The following is a 12,219-nucleotide window of genomic DNA, read 5'->3' as shown; positions in this document are numbered from 1 at the left end:
AGAATGAACAGACATGGATTGTCTAATTAATTGAAAAATCAAGGTTAGGAAACACATTCTAACAACTGTTATTTCATAAACATGTACGTATACATGTTAAAACAAATTGGGGTTAAAACGAGCGGATTGCACCGTAGACCTTATATCCTTCTAAATATTTTATAATGGTTCTTTTTGTGATTGTTACCATTAGACTAAAACTCTACCAATCGTTGCTATGTTCAGGACTGTACATATACTTTTCAAACATTCACGATAACTTCTGGTCTTGTGTGGTGATACTACATTCCTTTGCTGATATGTTGGTTCGTTTATACGTGCGAGTGTGTGTTTCTTATTTGCCCCTCCTGTTTTAACTCGCCAGACTTGCGTAACTGCAGCTATGCCCCCTGCCTAAATGGAGCGACTTGTCAAGACACTTTCCGAGGCTATGTGTGTCAGTGCGCTGCAGGGTTTACTGGCTCGACATGTGATGAGGGTCGGTGAAGTATAAATAGTAGCCCTTTGCGATAGAAATGAACTTCAAGATCCCAGTGAAGCCAACCATTAAACATTTCTCGTATTCCGCTGTTCGTTTTCAAAAATGAAGAACGATAAAGGAAATATTTTTTGCTTGAATGTAAAAACATCATATTGTATTATATATATATATATAATATTATGTAAATGTCATTATTGTATTGTATATTTTTGTCGGAAATAGAATAAAATGAAATGTAATGGCATATCAAACATTGGTTTGGCGTGAGTAGTAGAAAAAAAAAATCAGTTTTTAATTACCATTAATAAAAGTCCTTCTATCATTATTTCTTTTTATCATAACTATTATCTCAGACTCAAATTGACTTCTGGGAGATGTTTGTTGAATGGGTACAAAGTTTCTTTTCTTGAACTATACTATCTTAACAATTGTTTTTTAAAAGTGTATTTCTTTATGATAGAGATTGAATAGGGCAGTGTTGTTAGAGTGGTAATAATTCCATGCTAGCTTAATTATTCGAAAGTAATCACCCAGACTTCATGAAGGTTTTATAGGTAAGGCCCAGTTCTGAAAGTTGGCGCTCAGTTGTGAAGAGGCATTTTATAATCACTTCTAATTAGGCGTCACTTGGACGTTTTTACACTCAAAAAGTCGGTTGCAGTTACAGTATGGCAATATTGTAAAAACTGGAACCCACAATATGCAATCTTTAATCTACACGCTTCGTTTTATAGGGCTTCTATCTCCATCCTCAAATCCATTTATCACTTAAATGTCTCATTTTTTAATCCTGATCAAAAGTTGAGTATGCCCAAGATATGTATCCTACCTTATTAATCATTTATTTTGATAATTCTTTATGTCTTCTTTTTTAACTTTACTCTCCCAATATGCGTAGTCCACCAACGTCTTTTACTTGATATTATCTGTCTATTCACAGTACCTCTTGTCACCTTTCAAACAAGCACCTTACATTACTAAATTTGGGCAACACCTCTGTTTCCGTACCTTGGTATTCACAATACCTCTTTTCACCTTAACAAACAAGAGCCAGAGATTATAACATTTATGCAACACCTCTTTCGACAGAGTGTTTTCGGTATTTCTCTTGATATGCATTACAACCGGAAGTCCATTAATTTCAGCATGTGACTGCGCTAAAAAAAAACAAACAAAACTAACAGATCTTTCAATAATGAGAGAAAGAAGGAGAGGGAGAGGGAGGGACTGACACAACGTCACGATATCATACGTTGGAATTTAATGGTCTTTCTTCACAGAGATACCAGATGAAGATGACTGTGCAGAGTCCCCCTGTCTGAATGGTGGTATATGTCAGGACCAGTTTGGAGGATTCTTGTGTTTCTGTGCCCCTGGATATGCCGGAGATACGTGTCAATTGAGTGAGTGAGGTCTTCGCGGCTGGAACACTTTTTTTTTTTCAAAGAAACCAAGTGTTATTACTGCTAATCTTCTAAACATGTCCAAAATAATCAGAGGTGATTTTATCGATATCAGTAAATTTGTCAAATCAGTTCGACTTTGCCTTTAAGCCTTTTCATGGGCAATTAAAGTTCACATTAGTTTATATTCGACTTTCGTATGAAATTCTTTGTATATCCTCACGTATAGGAAAACGTGCAATTATAATATGCTTGATGTTATATCACCATCTAGACTATCTGGTAACATGCGCTGAAAATTGATTTTTTGTTGTTATTCATGTTCCATATTCCACATTTCATATTCAGGTTTCATATTCCATTTGATTACGAGATAAAATATGTTTAACACAACAGTCAATTTTAGACATAATTTCACAAATGTTTAAGGACATGTAATATAATGATGTGTAATATGAGGAACCTACTAAACGTATGTTGTTATGCAGGCGGGGCCTGCCGGTTCGAGCACTGTATGAATGGAGGCAGCTGTATGAACACCGGCCCAGATGATTACGACTGTGTCTGCCCCCCAGGATTCGCGGGAGATAATTGTGAAGTCGGTAAGGATTAAATTCAAAATAAACATACCTGCTCGTGCCAAACTCTACTTTATGGAACATGTACATTTCTGTTTCATGTGCAATGTAGCACACAAATCCTCCAACGTTATAGGGCTTAAACAATTACTTTTCTAACAAAAAGAAGACGAATATCAACATGAGTTCTTAAGTTTGGAAATATGGAAAACCTGAATATTCACAAAAGAGACACTCGTTTCCTGCGGACTATGATGCATTCATCCACACAAGTACGTATATGTTGTAGCCTATACTCTCAATAAAGATGCCGGTTAAGTTTGTTCTATATGCAAATGAAGTTTGACAAGTTCAAAGGTCAACATAATATGAACTTATTTTATGATTATTCTTATCTCATTAGAGTAATATTTGTATTTTGATTTTGTTCCTTAAATTCATATACAATTGAACAAACCAATGTTATGATTTCTATTTCTGATTCTTTTGAGAAGAAGGATGATGATGAGCAGGATGAGATAAACATTTTAGTTCAAATTTGTAGACCCACTTTTTGTACATTCACAGACATACACACTCGCATGCATTGATAACCGTCAAAACAAGATACATATTTTTTTAAGCATGAACTACATTCATTTACGTTGTTTAACACTTTAATATTCTATATTCTGTATGATTAATTTGACATAACTGTAGGCCTACACACGCACATCACGCCAAACACGTTCCTGACTAATATAATTATTGCTACAAATTAAAGGGATAGTGTAGTATTGGTTAAGATCAGGATTCAGCTTTTTATTTTTTATTTTTGCGAGATACTTAGAAACCACTTTAAGAAAAGGTAAAGAGCATACAACTCTAAGAGGAATTTAAACTTTATTTGTGACCTTGCATCACAAAACCAACAAAAAGTCGCCAGATATGGATTTTTACTTAAGAGCAGATTCTGAAGGAGTAGACTCTATGCCTTAAAATGATGTATAACTCAATTCAAATGGACTCTCCTAACCTATCTAAATATTGGAAAGAAAGGACACACTCTAGAAAGTGTGTACTGAGAAAACATGTTCTGAAGTACAGTGTCTATTCAAGCGCTTAATCTTTCCAATCCATACTAGCTGTGGCCTGTGGGATGAATGGAACAAAAAACAGGATGCTAACCATCGGAGCAATAACAATGAAGGAATTATCAGATTAAGCTGAAATTAAGCATGCTTCATTAACACATTTTGTAGATGATTCTTTCAAAAGTTATTGGAGTTGAAAGTGAAGGGTGTGGACAGGATTTTTAACAAACGAAAAGAGGGCTGTATGAGAAACATCAAATCACACTATCCCACCAAAAAGTGTTCAAGAAAAACTGCTGAAAACACAATTTCCTGTCTGTTTTATAATCCCAAACTTGTGCGAAAATATGAAAAACTCAAGATTGGTAAGGTTGACCCATTTCACCTATTTTCAGTCCTCACACAAAATTACTGCGTGCGACTTTTTGTTCGTTTTGTGATGCACGGTCACAGTTGATGAAAATCGGTTTTGAAATGGCTAAGATTATAAAACAAAGTAAAACAAAGTAATCCTAATAACAGGTGGGTCCTACCTTTTATTAGGATCGCTTTATTTGGGATATCTCAGCCATTTCAAAACCGATTTTCATCAAATATATATGCACTTTCATATTTAACAACAGCTTTCTGATTAACTAAAAAAAAATCATCATAAAAAACGTTGGAAACCTGAAACCTCATCTCAACCTCATCTGTATCATCCTTTTAATGTATGCTTTTATGTTATGTACATGTATTCATAACCTTAATATTGACATTATCTTATTGATGTTATTGAAATTATTGATGTATTGGTGTATATTAGTACACTTAGTATGTCTATCATGTTTACGTATCTATGTTCAGCTCCTTATATACCAGGTGTATGCATTCCATGCATGTACCGAATCGGATGTATATTGTATGCATGCAAACAAAGCACATTTCCGTAAATGGACAATAACACAGAACTGAATTTGATTTAAATGAGTATGTGTTAATTTGTATCCATTTGCAAAAACTCTCCGACTCCTCAAGCTGTTTCACCTTTTTTTGCTGTCAGTTCAGTTCAGTTCAAATTTTGTTTCATATTTCCATTTTCTCAATGATAAGATTACAAAATTATTGACAACAAAACAGGAATACAAAATATATACAATCATGTCTTTTCATTGTAGAAGAAAAAGAAAAAAATATACTTGACACAAATGTACATGGTCATATCGTGTGAAAATGTCACTAGTAAGTATAAGAAATATGATGGGGCCTACATAAAAGCTTTAAAGCTTGCAAAACTGTAGGTTCCCGAGTTCATAGGCATATAATTTTACACGGAGAACGGATATGTTTGTCTTGACCAACTAAAATTACACCAGTACAAAAAAAAAAAAAAATATCGATAAGTGATAAACTAATGAACCACATAGATATCGCACAAACCAGACTGCATACAAATCTCGCAGTGTTTGAAAAACAAAAATGCTATATTATTAAAAGATGTATCGGTACCATGAAATAGCTTGAATAACTTGGTGCTGAGGGCAAGGACAAAAGACTGGGAGCATAAAAAGTTGCTAAAAGCTTGGTAGTGTGTATCTACTAAGTAATAACTGTTTTAATTTGCGTTTGAAGGTGAATAAAGATGAGGAAGAAGTGATATCTAGAGGGGGATCATTCCAGTATCTGGGTCCAGTAAATGAAGGGTTTGTTTGCAAAAACCGATAAGTTCATTTTTGAAGATTTTGAAGTACGTTCTCTGTCATAAAGTACAAAATAATACCTTTTGAATGATATATTGCTCACTACCTATACAGGTATATTTTTTAAGTTATGGTTAAAAGAAGCAAAAATTTTCTTATCATTCTCTTTATTTTTCTTGACCTTTAATCGCAAATATCTCCATTTGACAAATATGGACTTATCGGTGTTTGCAAACAAACTCTTCAAATATAATTGTTTTCTTTGCAAAAAATAGTGCGAGTACGGGGAAGGTGATAGGCGTCACTCTGGCGAGTGGGATAACAGTGGATAGAGCGATTCCTTTTGAACACGTGGATAAAAACAGATGGTAATTCATTAGTTGTTAGTTTATACGTGAAAATTCCGAGATTGTAATAAAATGTCCTGTCCTGTCAACTATTATGTGCAAAATCACAGATATCAATGAGTGCTCGAGTCTGCCATGTCAGAACGGTGGGCGCTGCATCGACGGATACGGCATGTACACATGCGAATGTCCTGAAGGATACTCTGGAATCAACTGCCAGTCTCGTAAGTTTGCCCTTGCTGTCGAACGATAAACTTTCTGATGGCAAAAACTCCAACTAGGAAAAAAAATCCTTCCTATTCCTTCTTCTGCAGTTTTGTGGGCTCCTACAGTTCCTGATTGCTTCTCACCTCATGCCTTTTCTTCCTCCTATATAAATCTTTGAACATCTCTAGCTTTCTTCTCTGTCCCTATCCACATTGACAAATATTTCCCGTCCATTCTATGCATTTTATTTCTTATCTCCCTATTACTTTCTCTTCCTACTCCACTCAACAGTCAATCGAATTACCAGTGTCACGGGTGTCACATCTAAGAATTACAAAGATCATCTTTGTTATTTCTGAGTGCTTGCGGCGTTAATGTCTGTTAGCGCCTATAGAGTGAAAATGACCTGGGAGGTGATCCCTGGATTGAACCTGATTCACACACATACATCTTTGTATTACAGAAGGTATACGTAATGGGTTGAATTCGTGCGTGTGTGTGTGTGTGTGTGTGTGTGTGTGTTTGTGTGATCCATTTATTCCTGACGAAGTACTTTCCATGGTTTCCTTCGCAATTGCACATTTATCTTTGTTCCCTCAACAACGGCGTTAATTCGAAAATGAAATAGGTTCGTTATTCCGAAAATGAAAAGAAATTGCTTACCTATGAACCTTCCAAATAACTAACCATTTTCTATTTTCGGATTTCCGAACCTTGCTGGATTCACGAACCTTCATAATAGCAAACCTCACTTCATTTGCAAATTAACGAATCTACGGAGCAACGAACTGTCTGGCTGGCAACGTTCGTAAATAATGTCAAATTATTTTTTTCGTTTCGATTACTGTCAAGTTGCAAATAGTGATGATTTCTATTACGTCTTTTTAAGTTGATTACGTGTTAGAGCTTATCATTGCAGAGGTATAAAATGACATTGTTTACTGGTATGACAAATTATGCAGGTGAGTTCTGCAACCTCGAGGGAATATGGTACAACTCCTGTAATGACAAACTGACCCTGAACCAGACCTCCACCGGGATGCTACTGGGCGATTACATGCTCTACATCGACGAAATGAGTGAGTGTTCCCTGCGAGCGGACATGTGATCCCTGCAGACCTTTCTCTCTGTGTTAAGTCCAAACTACGTGGGCTACACTGTATTTCATGACGACTGTGCCTCCTGGCATTTTGCCAATTATAACGATCATGATAGATTCTCCATGGTAGCAACTGCTAAACTAGACCATTTTAAAGTCCGTAATGTGAGTGCACAAGTTGTTTTGAGTGATGATGAAGATAATGATAATAATAATAATGATAATAGCAATAATGATAATTATGATTATGATTATTACTTTTATTATTATTATCATTATCATTATTATCATTATTGCTTAGCCTACTACTAACTGTCATCGTAATGATAATACTGCTTAATATGGTAGAATGACCTTCTTTACTCACCGTAGAGTAGTGACGAGTGAGAATGAGACTTGCATCTATACAACAATTATTGAAAATTGCACCTAGGGTGAGAACATACAAGATGTTTACCTCATTTGTATATCAGATTTAGTCACTGCCCTTTTAGTTTATACACATCGACATGTCGTAGTCCACTCATGTATTTTGAAATGGGGAAATGATTGGCAATAAGATTGTAGTAAAATCATATCGATCCCAGGAGAAAATGAACATAAGCGGATACCAACTGAAACCAAATGAGGCTTTTTCCATTTCCAGCTTATTAATCGGTCACGATGATGGTCTCCTGCAATCAATTATGATATTTACTGAAAAATTATTATTTATCCTATTTACTTGTTTTATACACGTTTACTGCACGATACTTTTGCTTATGTTTATAATTTGTGTCATGTTGCTATCACTTTAAATCATTGTACTTTGATATCATTCTTCGTCTTAATGTGTATTTGAAATTTGTATTCATTTGTATTTGATTGGATTGGATGCGGAAATAAATCAAATCAAATCAAATCAAATCAAAACGTCTTTTTTCCCCCGTTACTGTAGCGCCAGTCGTCGTTGTGGGCTACTCCAGCCGCAGCTGTGAGGAATCAACGTTTGGGTTAGTTGCCTCTCTTAACAAAGGCGACTCGACCACGAGCTGGTCCGGCCAGTGCCATCTGTGTGACGGCAAAGAAGTGCTCTTCACAGTATGGACCACTAGGACCAAGGTGTCGGACTGCTGTGACGTCAAGACAGCCACCCGGTAGGATGATTTATCCTCTCCTCTGCTCTTGATGACACAAGTTGCGTGCTCACTATATTGCAATAAATACTGAATGATCTTGTAAGGACAGCATACATAAAATGTACGTGCATTAGGCCTACATAACGGTAATTCTTCATAAGATCATAAAAGCGATCGTCTCACTTTCAAAAATTACAGTGCTCAATAGTTAATTAGACTTATTACAGGCAAGTATGCAATCGTTTCCGTGCAACATCGTATCATGATGTAGCAAAACTGAATTTATGAATGTTATTTCATTTTATAGCACACAAAGGTCACACTGATATGAACATTTGTAAGGACAAGAAGATTCTGAGTAATCTACATGAAAGGATTGACCATCGATACTGAAATATTAATTTTTAAAGTTTCTTGAGAAAAAAAAAGAGTTGTATTTTTTTTTGTATATTTTTTTTTATATGAAAATGTCCCTGTTTAATTATTTGTGATTTATACTTGACTTTTTCTACCGAATAATGTAGGTACATAGTTTATGTTAGAAATCCGGGACATTTTACCTTTAACCTGTGTCTTTTAACCTTTTCCAGGATTGGCGAGGATAAATGGACTCGATACAGACAGAGCGCTGCGCCGGCAAGGAGTAACGAGGTGCGTATGCGTTCGGGTTTTCTTTTTTCTTTTTTTTTGTTGTTGGTGCAACATAGTATCATATCGCAAATCTGAATACACAAAACACTCAACACTAAATCTCTGAATACCGTTTCTTTTTGTGACACCCAAAAGTCACACTGAGATGAACATTTCTAAGCCCCACGGAATCTGAGACATCTACACCAAAGGATTGTCTCTCACTGAAGTACTTTTTTTTTCTAGAAAAAAAAAGAGTAATTGAAATGTTCTTGATATTACTCGCTACGAATAGTTTTATACAAAGACGTTTCTGCTTAATTGTTCGTGATTTGTTCTTTAAGGCGTTTGCTACTGAATAATGTAGGTGGAAAATTGATATGTCAGAAATCTGGGAATATAAAAACAACAACACCGTAAGGTACCTCGCAATGTATGCTTCAACAAAACTTTCAATAAAAGCTACTGCCAGTGTCTTCCCTTTCTCCGTCTTTCTACTTACAAGCCAGGAATAAATTAGCGTGTCTGTTTACTTTTTTTCACTTGTCCTGTGATCTTTAACCTTTTCCAGAATTGGCTACGTGGAGGATAAATGGACAAGATACAAGCAGAGTCCTGCACCAGCAAGGCGACACGACCCTAAGGCTCTGCACCCTCTTCATGAACAAGGCTTGATGGCTATTCAAAGACCTATGCAACTCTCGAGATGTCTTTCAATCTAGATCTATATTGGTTTTATTTGTTTGTTAGTATAAGTAACTTCGGTGGAATGTCTTCCGATAGAATTAAAACGTTTTCACAAACTGCTTTACGTACATCATAATGGGTTAAATTGTAATGTAATTGTAAGTTTTCTATAGCAACAAACCAGCTTTGTGTATGTGTAATCCTTATTTACAGCTGTTTTTCTTCATTAACGACTATTTTCCGATAAATCAAATGAAATATAATGTCCTGTTCATTTTTCTACACACCTGGTAGACGATAATGGTATGACATAATGTTTGTTTAAGATACGAAACCAATCTTATGACTTTAGTGTTCACCATCATCTGTGAATGCCTTTGATATACTATTGAATTTGAAGGAATAAAATCGAGATTCCTTCTATTCCTTTGCACATGGTAACACATTCAAATTCATAGTTCGGAGTTACGAATTTGCTAGACACTTTACTACACTATACTCACTGTACTTATTATATAAATTGTTTCATGTGCTTATCTCATTCTACAAATAAAAGAAACAATAACAAAGCTACAGTGGATTTTGATAAATGAGGGGACAATCATACTCAATATATGCAACCAAACCTTGCAGATTTGAATCTGCCTACTCATTTGTGTACCAGTTGGTATTAATTTGTATTGCAGATGTGCTGTTTAATGTTCCATGTAATGGAATAGAGTTCACAATATACCATCTTCGGTTGCGCCATGAAAATAATTATGGATGTTGGACGGGTTAAATACTGACTAATATTGCACGCGGATGTCATGAATAATCATGTGATAATATTTACATCTGGTAAGCCAAGGTCCCTTCAGAAGAAATAATTAAATGGATCCAGAGGAAATCAATACTATGCTTTTGTATCATCAGCAGTTATAAGCATTATTCACATTAAAATGAATCTCACACAAAAATAATTATTGCAACAGTATGAAAGAATTTCCATGTAAATGACGCTTTCCGAAAAAAACCCCATACGATTGAGATTAAAAACAAATATATTGATTTCAACAGAAAAAAAAAACTACATCATGGTTATCAACAAATATTCCTATTTGTATCTAAGATCAAATGTCAATAAACTAGTGATGTTGGAAATGAATGTAATTTTTACAATTTAAGTAATGATAAAATTTGTAGTGACTCCAAAGTTGTGTCCGGACAAAATATTATAATCCTTATGATCTTTCTTGAGGCGCAAAATTCAGTACATTCACGAGTCAGTTTATTATATCCTTGCCTTTTAGTCCAATTCTGATTCAATATTCAATTATGAAGAATTACATATTTTGTGCTGTAGCGTGCCCACGTGTAACCTATCTGTCATGATTAACGACACGAAATAAATGGAAAACTTGACAAATAGCACATAGTGATTATACTTAAAGAACACCAATAAAGTACAGTGGAATTATACAACCGAGTAAAACTTAATAAGTACTTGTATACTAAAATCTTATCTGGTTTAAATGAACGGCAGTGCAGCAAAATGAAATGAGTTCATTCTATCTGCAAGTAGATTTTTACACAGCTGGCGTATTCAAGCACAATATGATTTATATTTCATCAATCGAAAATTAGGTTATTCGCAGTATATATGATTTCTATCTGATAAGATATTGATATGCACCACAAGATTGATGCAACAATAACGTGACTTCCTGAGAAAATTATTATAGTTTGTTATTCGGACGCTTCGTCATTCCGAAAATGAAAGTTCATAAGTACAAAAATGAAATAATGCTCACTTATTGACAAAATACGGTTTTGTAATAATAAATACAAAACCAATTATTAAGATGTTGGGCAATGAAGGTCGAATTAAAATACCTATTCACACCCACACACACGCATACAGAACTAGGATACAATTGGATTTGTGATTGTCTTATTGGTAAAAAAAACAACAACAAAAAACAAAAAACAACAACAACTGATAGCTGACTATTCCACCCCTACCCCTCTTCTGTAAAATCACCAGGGGGCCATTCTTCAACACTGATTATTCACTTTGCGGAATAACCAGTCTTAAAAAAAGACCTTCACAATAGTTTTCGGATTAATGAGCTTTATATCACTTTGGGATTTATTTCCTTGGATTAACGAACCTCACTACATTTTCGGATCAACGAATCTTCGGAGTAACCTTATATCACTTTGGGATTTATTTCCTTGGATTAACGAACCTCACTACACTTTCGGATCAACGAATCTTCGGAGTAACCTTATTTCGCTTTGGGATTTTAGAACCGTCGGGAATAACGAACCTTCGAATTAACTACCCTTAGTTCATCTTCAAATTAACAAACTTTCGGATAACATTTTTTAACAATATCTCTTTTTTTTTCGTTTCAATAGTGAAACTTCGTAATAACGAAAATCACAAGAGAAAATACATCGCAATTCTGATCCAAAACTGTTACATTTTTAGCCTCTATTCTCTTCATATCTCTTTAAACCAAGCGTTTTGCTTGAGTGTGTGTATGTATGTGTGTGTGCTTGTGTGTGTGTGTGTGTCTTTGTGTGATCACAACTCATTGTTTTCTAAGGGCATTCCTTTAGTCGGTGATTCAGAAGATTGGACTCTCGGGCAACCCCCCCCCCCCCCCAAACACATGGTAATAATCATTTCGAGAAAAAAAAAATACCCACTTATTCACCTAGCCTTGACCTATATTTTCCTGAACCAATCTATTAATCACCGCTTAATTAGAAGCAAAACATCGGCAATATGCTGTGGTAATGGTTATACGGACCATTCTTAGCTGAGGTTCAGCGACTATTTTGCTTTCTTTGTGATTTTTTTTTTTTTTTTTAGTTACAGTGTTGCACGGTATTCAAGTGAATTTCAAAATGATTTCAAATGATGACA

This window comes from Diadema setosum, chromosome 13 (assembly GCF_964275005.1).
Source record: "Diadema setosum chromosome 13, eeDiaSeto1, whole genome shotgun sequence".
Lineage (NCBI taxonomy): Eukaryota > Metazoa > Echinodermata > Echinoidea > Diadematoida > Diadematidae > Diadema > Diadema setosum.
This window is presented reverse-complemented; position numbering follows the sequence as displayed.